Genomic DNA, 16,073 nt, shown 5'->3' with positions numbered 1-16,073 from the left:
ACAAATATTTTTGGGGCGGTTAAATTCCCATGTGTCGAATGACAAAATGCAAGTCAAATGAGTTTCCTTCACATTTTCAACTCTACTGATGGTTTCGGCACAAAAACTGGTGCGTTATATGGCAAATGTGCCCACCCTGGTCTTGACACATACACTCTAGTCAACAGCTCGCACATACAGCGCGGGTAGCCAGCCTATATTATGAGATTATTATGGATAAGAGTGATATTATTTTATTTGTCAAACGGCAGCCAAGCATCGATCATCATGTCACCGGAATAAGACCCTCTATATTAATTGGAAAAGAGCATCCAGCTCATCACCTTGCTCTTTTCACCACCCTGTAAAGTTCATCATCATTTATTTAATCTGTAGACTAATAAACTGCATGCTTTAACGGTGAGTCGTAGCGGGAGGACCACACATGTCATAGCGTGACTCCCAAGTTTACTTCGATATGATGGTTATTATATCAACATTTGCCCATAAAGGCGTTTCCGCCGTAATTTCTCGTATAATTAATTTTAATTAATGTCAAATATTGTCTGTAGGCATTTATAAAACTACCGGCATTTCCTGTTTACATCAGCCTGGTTGTGACGTTCAATCGTTACTTTTTTTTTCTCTCAATTTAACTAGGCAAGTCGGTTAATAAGAACAAATCCTATTGTACAATGACGGCCTAGGAACAGTGCCTTGGTCAGAGGCAAAACGACAGATGTTCACCTTGTCAGCTCAGAGATTCGATCTTGCAACCTTTCAGTTACTAGTCCAACGCTCTAACCACTACCGCTCTAACCTGGTTACTAACCAGGTCAGGTCTCCATCCAACCTTTTTATGAGAGTAAATAAAGTAGGCCTACATGTCGGATAACAAATGTCATGACCTGATGGAAACAGAACATTTTCCCGTAAACTTCCAAAATGTCGACAAAAACAAAATACGCTAGACAAGGTGGGATCTTTTTGTGTTATTAAAATTCATTATGCGAGAAATGGCGGTGGAAACGCCTTTATGGGCAAATATTGATATAATAACCATCATATCGAAGTAAAGTTGGGAGACACGCTATGACTCGGAAATCATGCCGTTTTTTTTGTCTACAGATTACAGGGAGGTGAAAGAGCACGGTGACGAGTTTGATGCTCCTTTCCAATAAATATTGAGGGTCTTATTCTGGTGACATGATGAATGTTTAGCTGCCGTTTGACAAAATAATCTCGCTCTTTTGTCCATAATAATGTCATAATGTAGACTCACGTGCCAATAACAAAGCGGGCACACTCGTTATAAAAGTAGAGTTGAAAACGCGACGGAAACTCATTTAACTTGTAAATCCATGGGAATTTACTTGCAAAAATGTATTTTTATGTGTACTACGTCATCACGCACAGCCTTTTATCTGCAAGAAATCAATTTGATGGAAACACATCTTTGGTGGGAAAAAATGTGCATATTGTTTTAATGCGGATTTTTAGAATATTAGCATGAAAATCTGTTGCCAATTGGATGGAAACCTAGTTAGTTTTGTTACTTGTCATGTTTTGTGTTTTTGTGGACCCCAGGAAGAGTAGCTGCTGCCTCTACAAAAGCTCATGGGACTCCTAATAAACAAATATGTCATACCAGTAGGCCACAAGATCTCTGGTCTGCCCTGGGTTGTATACATTAGTGCACTGTAAACGTCTTGCAACAAAACGAGTGTTTCTTATTGGACAAGTTAATCTCAGACCCTCCCTGTTTCAGTCTGTTTTCTTCTGTTTGGTGTCGAATGACAATTACCCAGGTTGAATACGTGAACTCCGCCCTAACCTGGCTCCTATGCTACCGCTGCAGGCGGTACTACTACCGCCCTAACCTGGCCTACTTTCTGCTGCACCCTTTATAGTGCACTACTTTCTGCTACACCCTTTATAGTGCACTACTTTCTCCTACACACTTTATAGTGCACTACTTTCTCCTACACACTTTATAGTGCACTACTTTCTCCTACACTTTTGCCAGTGTAATGGGTCATGCCTGGTTCCTTTTGCCAGTGTAATGGGTCATGCCTGGTTCCTTTTGCCAGTGTAATGGGTCATGCCTGGTTCCTTTTGCCAGTGTAATGGGTCATGCCTGGTTCCTTTTGCCGGTGTAATGGGTCATGCCTGGTTCCTTTTGCCGGTGTAATGGGTCATGCCTGGTTCCTTTTGCCAGTGTAGTGGGTCATGCCTGGTTCCTTTTGCCGGTGTAATGGGTCATGCCTGGTTCCTTTTGCCGGTGTAATGGGTCATGCCTGGTTCCTTTTGCCGGTGTAATGGGTTAGGCCTGGTTCCTTTTGCCGGTGTAGTGGGTTATGCCTGGTTCCTTTTGCCGGTGTAATGGGTCATGCCTGGTTCCTTTTGCCGGTGTAGTGTTTTATGCCTGGTTCCTTTTGCCAGTGTAGAGTGCTGTACAAATATGTTTCGATTTAAATTGATTGAACTTTATTCCCTGAAGAGGATTAATAATCACACAAATGAATGTCAATAAGACAGAACTGTACTGTAGGCTAACAGTACATTGCCTGGATAAAGGGATGATATGCATACCAAATAATCTTCTATGTGCTCCTATTTTATATAAAGAGGGAACAGCCATCATAGAAGTAGAAATATAACCACTCTAGTATTATACTGTATATCTATGGCATTCACATAACCATTCTAGTATTGTACTGTATATCTATGGCAGTCACATAACCACTCTAGTATTATACAGTATATCTATGGCAGTCACATAACCACTTCTAGTATTATACTGTATATTTATGGCATTCACATAACCACTCTAGTATTATACTGTATATCTATGGCAGTCATATAACCACTCTAGTATTATACTGTATATCTATGGCAGTCATATAACCACTCTAGTATTATACAGTATTATACTTTATATCTATGGCAGTCACATTATCATACTGCTGAATATACACTCAGTCTGTGTTTGGACAGTGAAGCTAACATTTGTAAATTAGGCCCTATACTCCACCATTTTGGATTTGCATCAAATGTTTCATATTAAACAACATTACTTAATGTCACTTTTTATATGAGGGTATTTTCATGCATCCAGTGCCTTGCAAATGTATTCCCCCCGTGGCATTTTTCTTATTTTGTTCCATTACAACCTTAATTTAAATGGATTTTTATTTGAATTTCATGTAATGGACATACACAAAATAGTCCAAATTGGTGAAGTGAAATGAAAAAAAAATACTTGTTTCCAAAAATTTGAAAATAAAATAAATATGTAAAAGTGGTGCGTGCATATGTATTCACCCCTTTGCTATGAAGCCCCTAAATAAGAGGTACTCTGGTCAGATGAGACTAAAATGTAGCTTTTTGGTCACTGCAGGATTTGAGTCCCTGGCGGCGTAGTGTGTTACTGATGGTAGGCTTTGTTACTTTGGTCCCAGCTCTCTGCAGGTCATTCACTAGGTCCCCCCGTGTGGTTCTGGGATTTTTGCTCACCGTTCTTGTGATCATTTTGACCCCACGGGGTGAGATCTTGCATGGAGCCCCAGATCGAGGGAGATTATCAGTGGTCTTGTATGTCTTCCATTTCCTAATAATTGCTCCCACAGTTGATTTCTTCAAACCAAGCTGCTTACCTATTGCAGATTCAGTCTTCCCAGCCTGGTGCAGGTCTACAATTTTGTTTCTGGTGTCCTTTGACAGCTCTTTGGTCTTGGCCATAGTGGAGTTTGGAGTGTGACTGTTTGAGGTTGTGGACAGGTGTCTTTTATACTGATAACAAGTTCAAACAGGTGCCATTAATACAGGTAACGAGTGGAGGACAGAGGAGCCTCTTAAAGAAGAAGTTACAGGTCTGTGAGAGCCAGAAATCTTATTTTCCACCATAATTTGCAAATAAATTCATTAAAAATCCTACAATGTGATTTTCTGGATTTTGTTTTCTCATTTTGTCTGTCATAGTTGATGTGTACCTATGATGAAAATTACAGGCCTCTCTCATCTTTTTAAGTGGGAGAACTTGCACAATTGGTGGCTGACTAAATACTTTTTTGCCCCACTGTACGTAGGGGAGTGTAGCTGCACACTCAAGGACAATATCCCAAAGTTAAGTCTTGTCTTGTGTCCTGAGACTCACGTGATGTGTGGCTGGTGACTGTCTGAGACTATATCCAGATATTTCTTATGAGTAACACTAGTTATGAGTTATACAATCTGACCGCCATTTTAGTTTGTTCTGTGGTCCCATGGAAATCACACACAAACACACACACACTATGGAAATGTTCCCACAACACAAGACAGTGGTGCCAGACCTGAGTCTTACAGCGGTTGAATGACTCACTCGTCCTGTAGATCACGGCTAAAGCCTACCGTAACATGAGAATTCGTTTACACACACCAAATTCATTATGATAGTCACCATAGCAACAAGACTTGGGGCGTTCCCAACATAGACAACATCTATGGTTCCCTATTCCTTGATCCCATTCCTACAATAAGGACTGGTATTGTTCAACTGAGCTCTACGTGTGTCTAAAGCATATTGGTATGTAGAGCGTAGACCTACAGGGAAATATGGCGTGAATAAAAGTGTACAAGCTGTACAGCGACCAGAACAAGTCTCTAAAGGCTGTACAGCGACCAGAACAAGCCTCTAAAGACTGTACAGCGACCAGAACAAGCCTAGTCTCTAAAGGCTGTACAGCGACCAGAACAAGCCTAGTCTCTAAAGGCTGTACAGCGACCAGAACAAGCCTAGCCTCTAAAGGCTGTACAGCGACCAGAACAAGCCTAGTCTCTAAAGGCTGTACAGCGACCAGAACAAGCCTAGTCTCTAAAGGCTGTACAGCGACCAGAACAAGCCTAGTCTCTAAAGGCTGTACAGCGACCAGAACAAGCCTAGCCTCTAAAGGCTGTACAGCGACCAGAACAAGCCTAGTCTCTAAAGGCTGTACAGCGACCAGAACAAGTCTCTAAAGGCTGTACAGCGACCAGAACAAGCCTAGTCTCTAAAGGCTGTACAGCGACCAGAACAAGTCTCTAAAGGCTGTACAGCGACCAGAACAAGCCTAGTCTCTAAAGGCTGTACAGCGACCAGAACAAGCCTAGCCTCTAAAGGCTGTACAGCGACCAGAACAAGCCTAGTCTCTAAAGGCTGTACAGCAACCAGAACAAGCCTAGACTCTAAAGGCTGTACAGTGACCAGAACAAGCCTAGTCTCTAAAGGCTGTACAGCGACCAGAACAAGCCTAGCCTCTAAAGGCTGTACAGCGACCAGAACAAGCCTAGTCTCTAAAGGCTGTACAGCGACCAGAACAAGCCTAGACTCTAAAGGCTGTACAGTGACCAGAACAAGCCTAGCCTCTAAAGGCTGTACAGCGACCAGAACAAGCCTAGTCTCTAAAGGCTGTACAGCGACCAGAACAAGCCTAGTCTCTAAAGGCTGTACAGCGACCAGAACAAGCCTAGTCTCTAAAGGCTGTACAGCGACCAGAACAAGCCTAGTCTCTAAAGGCTGTACAGCGACCAGAACAAGCCTAGTCTCTAAAGGCTGTACAGCGACCAGAACAAGCCTAGCCTCTAAAGGCTGTACAGCGACCAGAACAAGCCTAGTCTCTAAAGGCTGTACAGCGACCAGAACAAGCCTAGTCTCTAAAGGCTGTACAGCGACCAGAACAAGTCTCTAAAGGCTGTACAGCGACCAGAACAAGCCTAGTCTCTAAAGGCTGTACAGCGACCAGAACAAGCCTAGCCTCTAAAGGCTGTACAGCGACCAGAACAAGTCTCTAAAGGCTGTACAGCGACCAGAACAAGCCTAGCCTCTAAAGGCTGTACAGCGACCAGAACAAGCCTAGTCTCTAAAGGCTGTACAGCGACCAGAACAAGTCTCTAAAGGCTGTACAGCGACCAGAACAAGCCTAGTCTCTAAAGGCTGTACAGCGACCAGAACAAGCCTAGTCTCTAAAGGCTGTACAGCGACCAGAACAAGCCTAGCCTCTAAAGGCTGTACAGCGACCAGAACAAGCCTAGTCTCTAAAGGCTGTACAGCGACCAGAACAAGCCTCTAAAGGCTGTACAGCGACCAGAACAAGCCTAGACTCTAAAGGCTGTACAGCGACCAGAACAAGCCTAGTCTCTAAAGGCTGTACAGCGACCAGAACAAGCCTCTAAAGGCTGTACAGCGACCAGAACAAGCCTAGTCTCTAAAGGCTGTACAGCGACCAGAACAAGCCTAGACTCTAAAGGCTGTACAGCGACCAGAACAAGCCTAGTCTCTAAAGGCTGTACAGCGACCAGAACAAGCCTAGCCTCTAAAGGCTGTACAGCGACCAGAACAAGCCTAGCCTCTAAAGGCTGTACAGCGACCAGAACAAGCCTAGTCTCTAAAGGCTGTACAGCGACCAGAACAAGCCTAGTCTCTAAAGGCTGTACAGCGACCAGAACAAGCCTAGTCTCTAAAGGCTGTACAGCGACCAGAACAAGCCTAGCCTCTAAAGGCTGTACAGCGACCAGAACAAGCCTAGTCTCTAAAGGCTGTACAGCGACCAGAACAAGCCTAGCCTCTAAAGGCTGTACAGCGACCAGAACAAGTCTCTAAAGGCTGTACAGCGACCAGAACAAGCCTAGTCTCTAAAGGCTGTACAGCGACCAGAACAAGCCTAGTCTCTAAAGGCTGTACAGCGACCAGAACAAGCCTAGTCTCTAAAGGCTGTACAGCGACCAGAACAAGCCTAGTCTCTAAAGGCTGTACAGCGACCAGAACAAGCCTAGTCTCTAAAGGCTGTACAGCGACCAGAACAAGCCTAGTCTCTAAAGACTGTACAGCGACCAGAACAAGCCTAGTCTCTAAAGGCTGTACAGCGACCAGAACAAGCCTAGTCTCTAAAGGCTGTACAGCGACCAGAACAAGCCTAGCCTCTAAAGGCTGTACAGCGACCAGAACAAGCCTAGCCTCTAAAGGCTGTACAGCGACCAGAACAAGCCTAGTCTCTAAAGGCTGTACAGCGACCAGAACAAGCCTAGTCTCTAAAGGCTGTACAGCGACCAGAACAAGCCTAGTCTCTAAAGGCTGTACAGCGACCAGAACAAGCCTAGTCTCTAAAGGCTGTACAGCGACCAGAACAAGCCTAGTCTCTAAAGGCTGTACAGCGACCAGAACAAGCCTAGTCTCTAAAGGCTGTACAGCGACCAGAACAAGCCTAGTCTCTAAAGGCTGTACAGCGACCAGAACAAGCCTAGTCTCTAAAGGCTGTACAGCGACCAGAACAAGCCTAGTCTCTAAAGGCTGTACAGCGACCAGAACAAGCCTAGTCTCTAAAGGCTGTACAGCGACCAGAACAAGCCTAGTCTCTAAAGGCTGTACAGCGACCAGAACAAGCCTAGCCTCTAAAGGCTGTACAGCGACCAGAACAAGCCTAGCCTCTAAAGGCTGTACAGCGACCAGAACAAGTCTCTAAAGGCTGTACAGCGACCAGAACAAGCCTAGTCTCTAAAGGCTGTACAGCGACCAGAACAAGCCTAGTCTCTAAAGGCTGTACAGCGACCAGAACAAGCCTAGTCTCTAAAGGCTGTACAGCGACCAGAACAAGCCTAGTCTCTAAAGGCTGTACAGCGACCAGAACAAGCCTAGTCTCTAAAGGCTGTACAGCGACCAGAACAAGCCTAGCCTCTAAAGGCTGTACAGCGACCAGAACAAGCCTAGCCTCTAAAGGCTGTACAGCGACCAGAACAAGTCTCTAAAGGCTGTACAGCGACCAGAACAAGCCTAGTCTCTAAAGGCTGTACAGCGACCAGAACAAGCCTAGCCTCTAAAGGCTGTACAGCGACCAGAACAAGTCTCTAAAGGCTGTACAGCGACCAGAACAAGCCTAGTCTCTAAAGGCTGTACAGCGACCAGAACAAGCCTAGTCTCTAAAGGCTGTACAGCGACCAGAACAAGCCTAGTCTCTAAAGGCTGTACAGCGACCAGAACAAGCCTAGTCTCTAAAGGCTGTACAGCGACCAGAACAAGCCTAGTCTCTAAAGGCTCTACAGTCTCTTGAGTTTGGCCTTTTAATTAAGTTAAAAACTCCAACCCAAGCAGCTACAATCCAACAGCAATGTTAGCTTATTCCACAAAGAAATCCTAAAATGGCCCCGGCAATGTTATTGGCACCTTCTAGAAGTAGTTATAAATAATTTTTAGCTGGTAATTCTCGTTTACTTTGTACCTGAACTCACCTGTGGTGAGTTGCAGGTGCCTGCCATGTAAAAATCCCTCACTCAACCAGTTTGAATAGAGAAAAGGACCCATTCTCCTGTTTTGTGTCACTGTTTGTACCTCAACGAGCATGGAGAAAAGAACGAAAATCAGAGAATTATCTGAGGAGGACAGACACAACATTGTAGCCGAGCATGGACAATCTCAAGGCTACAAGTCCTTCACCAGAGACCTTGATGTTTCCTGTTTCCACCGTACGTAATGTTATCAACAAGTTTAAGGCCCATGCCACTGTAGCCAGCCTCCCTGGACGTGGCCGCAAGAGAAAACTTGATGGAAGATTGCAGCGATGGATTGTTAGAATGGTGGAGAAAGCACCTCGAATAAACTTGCCCCCCTCCCACCCCCACCCTCCGCTTAATTTCTTACCTTGACTTCCTCTCTCATTGCTCAACTTTACAATAAATGATCTTCTTCTGTACTTTATGGGGTCTTTTGGAAAATTCGAGCTAAGCAGTTGCAAAAAGAAGCATGTTTGGCTAATTTAAAAAAAAATAACAAAAGCTATGCATTGTTCATTTACTTTTCCCTTTCTTTCTCTTTGTTAATCCCATGTGAATGATTAGGCATGGTAAGCATGTGCTCTGCATCTGTTTCTGTCCACACATCTGGACAGAGTGGGATGGTTGTAGTCAAGGTTTTGGGTTTTGGTCTGAAGAGAACAAACACAGCAGAAGTAGAAACCAACCTCACCCCAATCTCTACTTCCCTGTTCTCTAAATCTTTCACTTCAACTCACGCACTTTATTTCACTGTCATACTTGTCCTATGGTTTGTGACGTTACCACGGTAGAGTGACAGTTACGTTACTCTCGTTTGGAGAGCTCTAGTTTTGTTTGTCGTTGGTTGAATGACAAACCGATGTATTAGAATCTTTAGAGGAAGTGGGTGTAGACAACATTGTGTCTAAATTGGGATCTTCTCCGTCTTGACATATTCATACCAGAAATAGTGGTTTAATTGTCAATACCAGACAGTTTTAGAAATGTTAATGAATTAGACAGCGAACAACAACCCAGGAACCTTTTTCATGTATATCTTTGTTAACATCTTGCAAATGTTACTATTTAGTATGGGAGACGGAAGATAATATTTATTATGGGAGACAGAAGATAATATTTATTATGGGAGACAGAAGATAATATTTATTATGGGAGACAGAAGATAATATTTATTATGGGAGACAGAAGATAATATTTATTATGGGAGACAGAAGACACTATTTAGTATGCTAGACAGAAGACACTATTTGGTAAGCTAGACAGAAGACAATATTTGGTAAGCTAGACAGAAGATAATATTTTAATGGTGGTAAGGATATAGTAACATATTGACATTTTTCTATAATTGTTTCACATTTTTCTAAAAGATGTCAGACCATATTTATCAACATTAATATTCTTATTTTGCTTTATAACAACAACAAAAATAGCAAAATAACAAACTTTTATTTTAAGTATTCATCCCGGCCGACCGTGGGATATGACTTTAACCTTTCAAATTCCATTTTACAATATTTCTTTTTACAAAACAATCCTGGGTGGTTTGAGTGTGGGTGTGCTTGTCTCCCTCTCCTCTCCCCTGTCTCCCTCCCCTCCCCGCTGTCTCCCTCCCCTCTGCCCTGTCTCCCTCCCCTCTGCCCTGTCTCCCTCCCCTCCCCGCTGTCTCCCTCCCTTCTCCGCTGTCTCCCTCCCCTCCCCGCTGTCTCCCTCCCCTCTGCCCTGTCTCCCTCCCCTCTGCCCTGTCTCCCTCCCCTCTGCCCTGTCTCCCTCCCCTCTGCCCTGTCTCCCTCCCCTCTGCCCTGTCTCCCTCCCCTCTACCCTGTCTCCCTCCCCTCTGCCCTGTCTCCCTCCCCTCTGCCCTGTCTCCCTCCCCTCTGCCCTGTCTCCCTCCCCTCTGCCCTGTCTCCCTCCCCTCCCCGCTGTCTCCCTCCCCTCTGCCCTGTCTCCCTCCCCTCTGCCCTGTCTCCCTCCCCTCCCCGCTGTCTCCCTCCCTTCTCCGCTGTCTCCCTCTCCTCCCCGCTGTCTCCCTCCCCTCTGCCCTGTCTCCCTCCCCTCTGCCCTGTCTCCCTCCCCTCTGCCCTGTCTCCCTCCCCTCTGCCCTGTCTCCCTCCCCTCTGCCCTGTCTCCCTCCCCTCTGACCTGTCTCCCTCCCCTCTGCCCTGTCTCCCTCCCCTCTCCGCTGTCTCCCTCCCCTCCCCGCTGTCTCCCTCCCCTCTGCCCTGTCTCCCTCTCCTCTCCGCTGTCTCCCTCCCCTCTACCCTGTCTCCCTCCCCTCTGCCCTGTCTCCCTCCCCTCTGACCTGTCTCCCTCCCCTCTGCCCTGTCTCCCTCCCCTCTCCGCTGTCTCCCTCCCCTCCCCGCTGTCTCCCTCCCCTCCCCGCTGTCTCCCTCCCCTCTGCCCTGTCTCCCTCCCCTCTGCCCTGTCTCCCTCCCCTCTCCGCTGTCTCCCTCCCCTCCCCGCTGTCTCCCTCCCCTCTGCCCTGTCTCCCTCCCCTCTGCCCTGTCTCCCTCCCCTCCCCGCTGTCTCCCTCTCCTCTCCGCTGTCTCCCTCCCCTCCCCGCTGTCTCCCTCCCCTCTGCCCTGTCTCCCCCCCCCTCTCCGCTGTCTCCCTCCCCGCTGTCTCCCTCCCCTCTGCCCTATCTCCCTCCCCTCTCCGCTGTCTCCCTCCCCTCCCCGCTGTCTCCCTCCCCTCCCCGCTGTCTCCCTCCCCTCTGCCCTGTCTCCCTCCCCTCTGCCCTGTCTCCCTCCCCTCTGCCCTGTCTCCCTCCCCTCTCCGCTGTCTCCCTCCCCTCCCCGCTGTCTCCCTCCCCTCTGCCCTGTCTCCCTCCCCTCTGCCCTGTCTCCCTCCCCTCTGCCCTGTCTCCCTCCCCGCTGTCTCCCTCCCCTCTCCGCTGTCTCCCTCCCCTCTGCCCTGTCTCCCTCTCCTCTCCGCTGTCTCCCTCCCCTCCCCGCTGTCTCCCTCCCCTCCCCGCTGTCTCCCTCCCCTCCCCGCTGTCTCCCTCCCCTCTGCCCTGTCTCCCTCCCCTCTCCGCTGTCTCCCTCCCCTCTGCCCTGTCTCCCTCCCCTCTCCGCTGTCTCCCTCCCCTCTCCGCTGTCTCCCTCTCCTCTCCGCTGTCTCCCTCCCCTCCCCGCTGTCTCCCTCCCCTCTGCCCTGTCTCCCTCCCCTCTGCCCTGTCTCCCTCTCCTCTCCGCTGTCTCCCTCCCCTCTCCGCTGTCTCCATCCCCTCCCCGCTGTCTCCCTCCCCTCCCCGCTGTCTCCCTCCCCTCTGCCCTGTCTCCCTCCCCTCTCCGCTGTCTCCCTCCCCTCTGCCCTGTCTCCCTCCCCTCTCCGCTGTCTCCCTCCCCTCTCCGCTGTCTCCCTCTCCTCTCCGCTGTCTCCCTCCCCCCCCCGCTGTCTCCCTCCCCTCTGCCCTGTCTCCCTCCCCTCTGCCCTGTCTCCCTCCCCTCCCCGCTGTCTCCCTCCCCTCTGCCCTGTCTCCCTCCCCTCTGCCCTGTCTCCCTCCCCTCTGCCCTGTCTCCCTCCCCTCTCCGCTGTCTCCCTCCCCTCCCCGCTGTCTCCCTCCCCTCTCCGCTGTCTCCCTCCCCTCTGCCCTGTCTCCCTCCCCTCTCCGCTGTCTCCCTCCCCTCTGCCCTGTCTCCCTCCCCTCCCCGCTGTCTCCCTCCCCTCCCTGCAGCCTCCAGTCAGTTGGTACACACACTTAAAGGGGTCATGAAGCTGTGTTTTGCAGTGGCACTAAAACACAAAGGCAGAGTCATTTAGCATTGGAATGGAATGGTAAGGGTCAGAGGGCAGGGGTTATGACTGTGGCAAGGGTGAAATAGCTGAATGGGGCTGTGGAAGAAGACAGTGCACTTGTCCCAAATGGCACCCTATTCCTTATGTAGTTCACTACTTCTGACCAGGGCAATAGAGCATGTTCATAGGGCTCTGGTTAAAAGTAGTGCACTACATATGGAATAAGGTGCCATTTGGGATTTATGCACTGTCTGATATGAACATCTCAACACTCACCAGGCAGGGAGCCACGGCAACATAGTCTGATATATTGAGTACGTAAACAATGTTTGGACTTATTTTTTTTCAACCCTTGCACTTTTTCAAATAATGTACAATTTCTTCCATAAAACTGTTGAAATTAAAAAAATCCTTTGGTATCCACATATGGGTTAGGGTCTTTGGTTTGCAACAAAACAAAAAAATCTGAATAATTTACTAAATGATAGCTTATTCCACAAATAAGTATTAAAATGGCACGACAATTTTATTGGCGCCTTCTAGAAGTAGTTAGAAATGATTTGATTTTTAGCAGGTTTTCTTTACTTTGGAATTGAACTCACCTGTGGTGAGTTGCAGGTGCCTGCAATATAAGAATCCCTCATTCAACTAGTTTGAATAGATAAAAGGACTCATTCTCCTGTTTTGTGTCACTGTTTCCCCTGTACGTAATGTTATCAAGAGGTTTAAGGCCCATACCACTGTAGCCAACCTCCCTGGACGTGGCCGCAAGAGAAAACTTGATGGAAGATTGCAGCGATGGATTGTTAGAATGGTGGAGAAAGCACCTCGAATAACTGCCACACAGTTTCAAGTTGACCTTCACACACAAGATACGACAGTTTCAAGTTGACCTTCACACACAAGGTACAAAAGTTTCAAATTGACCTTCACACACAAGGTACAACAGTTTCAAGTTGACCTTCACACACAAGGTACGACAGTTTCAAGTTGACCTTCACACACAAGGTACGACAGTTTCAAGTTGACCTTCACACACAAGGTATGATAGTTTCAAGTTGACCTTCACACACAAGGTATGACAGTTTCAAGTTGACCTTCACACACAAGGTACGACAGTTTCAAGTTGAGCTTCACACACAAGGTACGACAGTTTCAAGTTGACCTTCACACACAAGGTACGACAGTTTCAAGTTGACCTTCACACACAAGGTACGACAGTTTCAAGTTGACCTTCACACACAAGGTACGACAGTTTCAAGTTGACCTTCACACACAAGGTACGACAGTTTCAAGTTGACCTTCACACACAAGGTACGACAGTTTCAAGGTGACCTTCACACACAAGGTACAACAGTTTCAAGTTGATTTTCACACACAAGGTACGACAGTTTCAAGTTGAACTTCACACACAAGGTACGACAGTTTCAAGTTGACCTTCACACACAAGGTACGACAGTTTCAAGTTGACCTTCACACACAAGGTATGACAGTTTCAAGTTGACCTTCACACACAAGGTATGACAGTTTCAAGTTGACCTTCACACACAAGGTACAACAGTTTCAACTTGCACCGTCCATTGCCAACTCAATGAAAGGGGGGTATGTGGTAGGAGACCCAGAAGGACCCCACTGCTGAGAGAGAGAAAAAAGAAAGCCAGACTGCAATTTGCCAAAACACACCTGAACATGCCCAAACCTTCTGGGAGAATGTCCTTTTGATAGATGAGACCAAATTAGAGTTTTTTGGTAAAGCACACAATCTCTATATTTACAGAAAACAAAATGAAGCCTTCAAAGAAAAGAACACCTTCCCTACAGTCCAACATGGAGGAGGTTCAGTCATGTTTTGGAGTTGCTTTGAGGCCTCTGGCACTGGGTGCCTTGAACCTGTACATGGCATTATGATGTGAGGAGAATACCAAGGCATTTTTTGGAGCGCAATGTCGGATCCAGTGTCAGACAGCTGGGTCTCCGTCAAAGGTAATGGGTATTCCAACAGGACAATGACCCCCAAAACACACTTCAAAACAGCACGAGGAATGGTTCATCACAAAAACTCTGGACGTTTCTGAAGTGGCCAGCGATGAGTTCAGATCTAAGTCTAATTGAACATTATATGGAGGGATCTGAAATCAACAGTTGGGAGAAGCCACCCTTCTAATCTGGGAGACCTGGAGCAGTTTGCACAAGAGGAGCGGACCAAACTGCCAGTACAGTGGTGCAGGAAGCTCATTGATGATTATAGGAAGCGCTTGATTGCAGTTATTTTGACCAAAGACTGTGCTACCAAATATTAAGTCTAGGGTGTCAATAATTTTGTCAATGCCATTTCTGTTTATTTTCTGATTTAAATTGATATAATAAGTTCTGAATCAAAAACAAACGTTCTGTAATATAATACTTGTGGTCAATGTCAACTTATTTTTAGAGAAAATTGTGAGTTACTAGAAAAAAGTGTGACAATATTTTTTGGCCACGACTGTATATCATTCCAGCTGCTCTGTAGGACTGTGTGTATGTGTGTGTGTGTGTGTGTGTGTGTGTGTGTGTGAGAGAGAGAGAGAGAGAGAGAGAGAGAGAGAGAGAGAGAGAGAGAGAGAGAGAGAGAGAGAGAGAGAGGGAGAGAGGGAGGGAGGGAGAAAGAGAGAGAGAAGAGAAGAGAGAACACTATGTCATTGCTACATACCAGAAAGCAGAGAGAGAGGGAGAGAAGAGGGGGACGGAGAAGGAAAACAGACAGGCAGCCCCTGCATTTTTGGATATGAGACCCCTTAGTTCCTCAGGCTCATATTTCCAAAGTTGGGAGGTGGGGCATTGAAATTGTTGTCGTTTACCAAAGCACAACTGCAGTGCTCACTAAAGTCACAGGCTCAGCCGAGAACTATTGATCATTGTTTTGACAAAATCTACAAGATATCTCGGATTTGATATTGATCAAACAAAGAGCAAAAGTTAATATGACGTGTGTAAATAGCACGTGCGTCTCAGTGTCTGTTTTTGAAATAGATAAATGCCATCGCTTACATTCTGCAGAGATATAGAATAATTTAAATACTTCTCAATATAGGTTTCTCGGGCGAGGCCTGCGGGAGGGTAGTGGTAAGTGAGCACACTATTGGACCCTAATACACTCGAGACACTCAGGTAAAACCAGGGTACCTTATTGGTGTATTTGGGACTTGGTTTGTTTAAGGTCTAGCTACCACGGGTGGTGTCCACATGAGTCCCTGCGGCATACGTTTGAGTCACATAGATAAAGACAGCTTAGACGGGTTTAACTCACGACCTCAACAGATAGAATTACAACAACACCTACTTTTTTAACAGGATTCATTGCCAATCGTTGCCACACTGCAGTGTTAGACTTCTGGAACGCGCCCAACCAATAGAGGAATGCAGAGCTCACAGGAAGGTATGTGTCTGAGTAAAGACCTAAAGGAGCATTGACGAGGGCTACACCAAACTGTTGCAAAGTGTTGTTTTTATCACACACTGCGTAAATAGTAAAAACCTCTGACTCGAACAACAACAGGGGGGGCATCCTCATTGAGAAACGGTTTATCAGTGAATAGAAGGAACTGCTGATGTGACACGTCAGATAAAACTCAAAACTGTCATTGCCTTTAGCCTTAAAGTAGCAAAAATAAAAGGGTGTTTATCAACTTTTCCGCTGGCTGTTGAAATTCTAGGTAGAGTGTTACGCACCTTGAGCAAAGTACTGAGGTAACTCTGTTCCCTAAGTGGAGGGTGGTTGATTGTTCAGTGCTGTGGTCGGCTGTAACAAGACATAACATGCCAAAGCTGTTAGCTATGAGAGGGTAATCCCGGAAAAGCTCAAAGTACAGGGACATATTTTCAGTCCTGTAGACAAACTATCTCTTCACCACGCAATAATAGTATAAAGAAAAGTTTTTTTTGACTGCACTACATTTCTGCATAGTTTGTCACAGCACTTACAACCTCTTTTTGGCATCTGATATTTATATACACACACAGGGCATTGCTATGGAAACATCCCTGCAATAACCTGCCCCCTTGCTTATTATGTTGCTATAGCAGCCAACCATCCCAGA

This window comes from Salvelinus fontinalis, chromosome 6 (assembly GCF_029448725.1).
Source record: "Salvelinus fontinalis isolate EN_2023a chromosome 6, ASM2944872v1, whole genome shotgun sequence".
In the NCBI taxonomy this organism is placed as follows: Eukaryota; Metazoa; Chordata; class Actinopteri; order Salmoniformes; family Salmonidae; genus Salvelinus; species Salvelinus fontinalis.
This window is presented reverse-complemented; position numbering follows the sequence as displayed.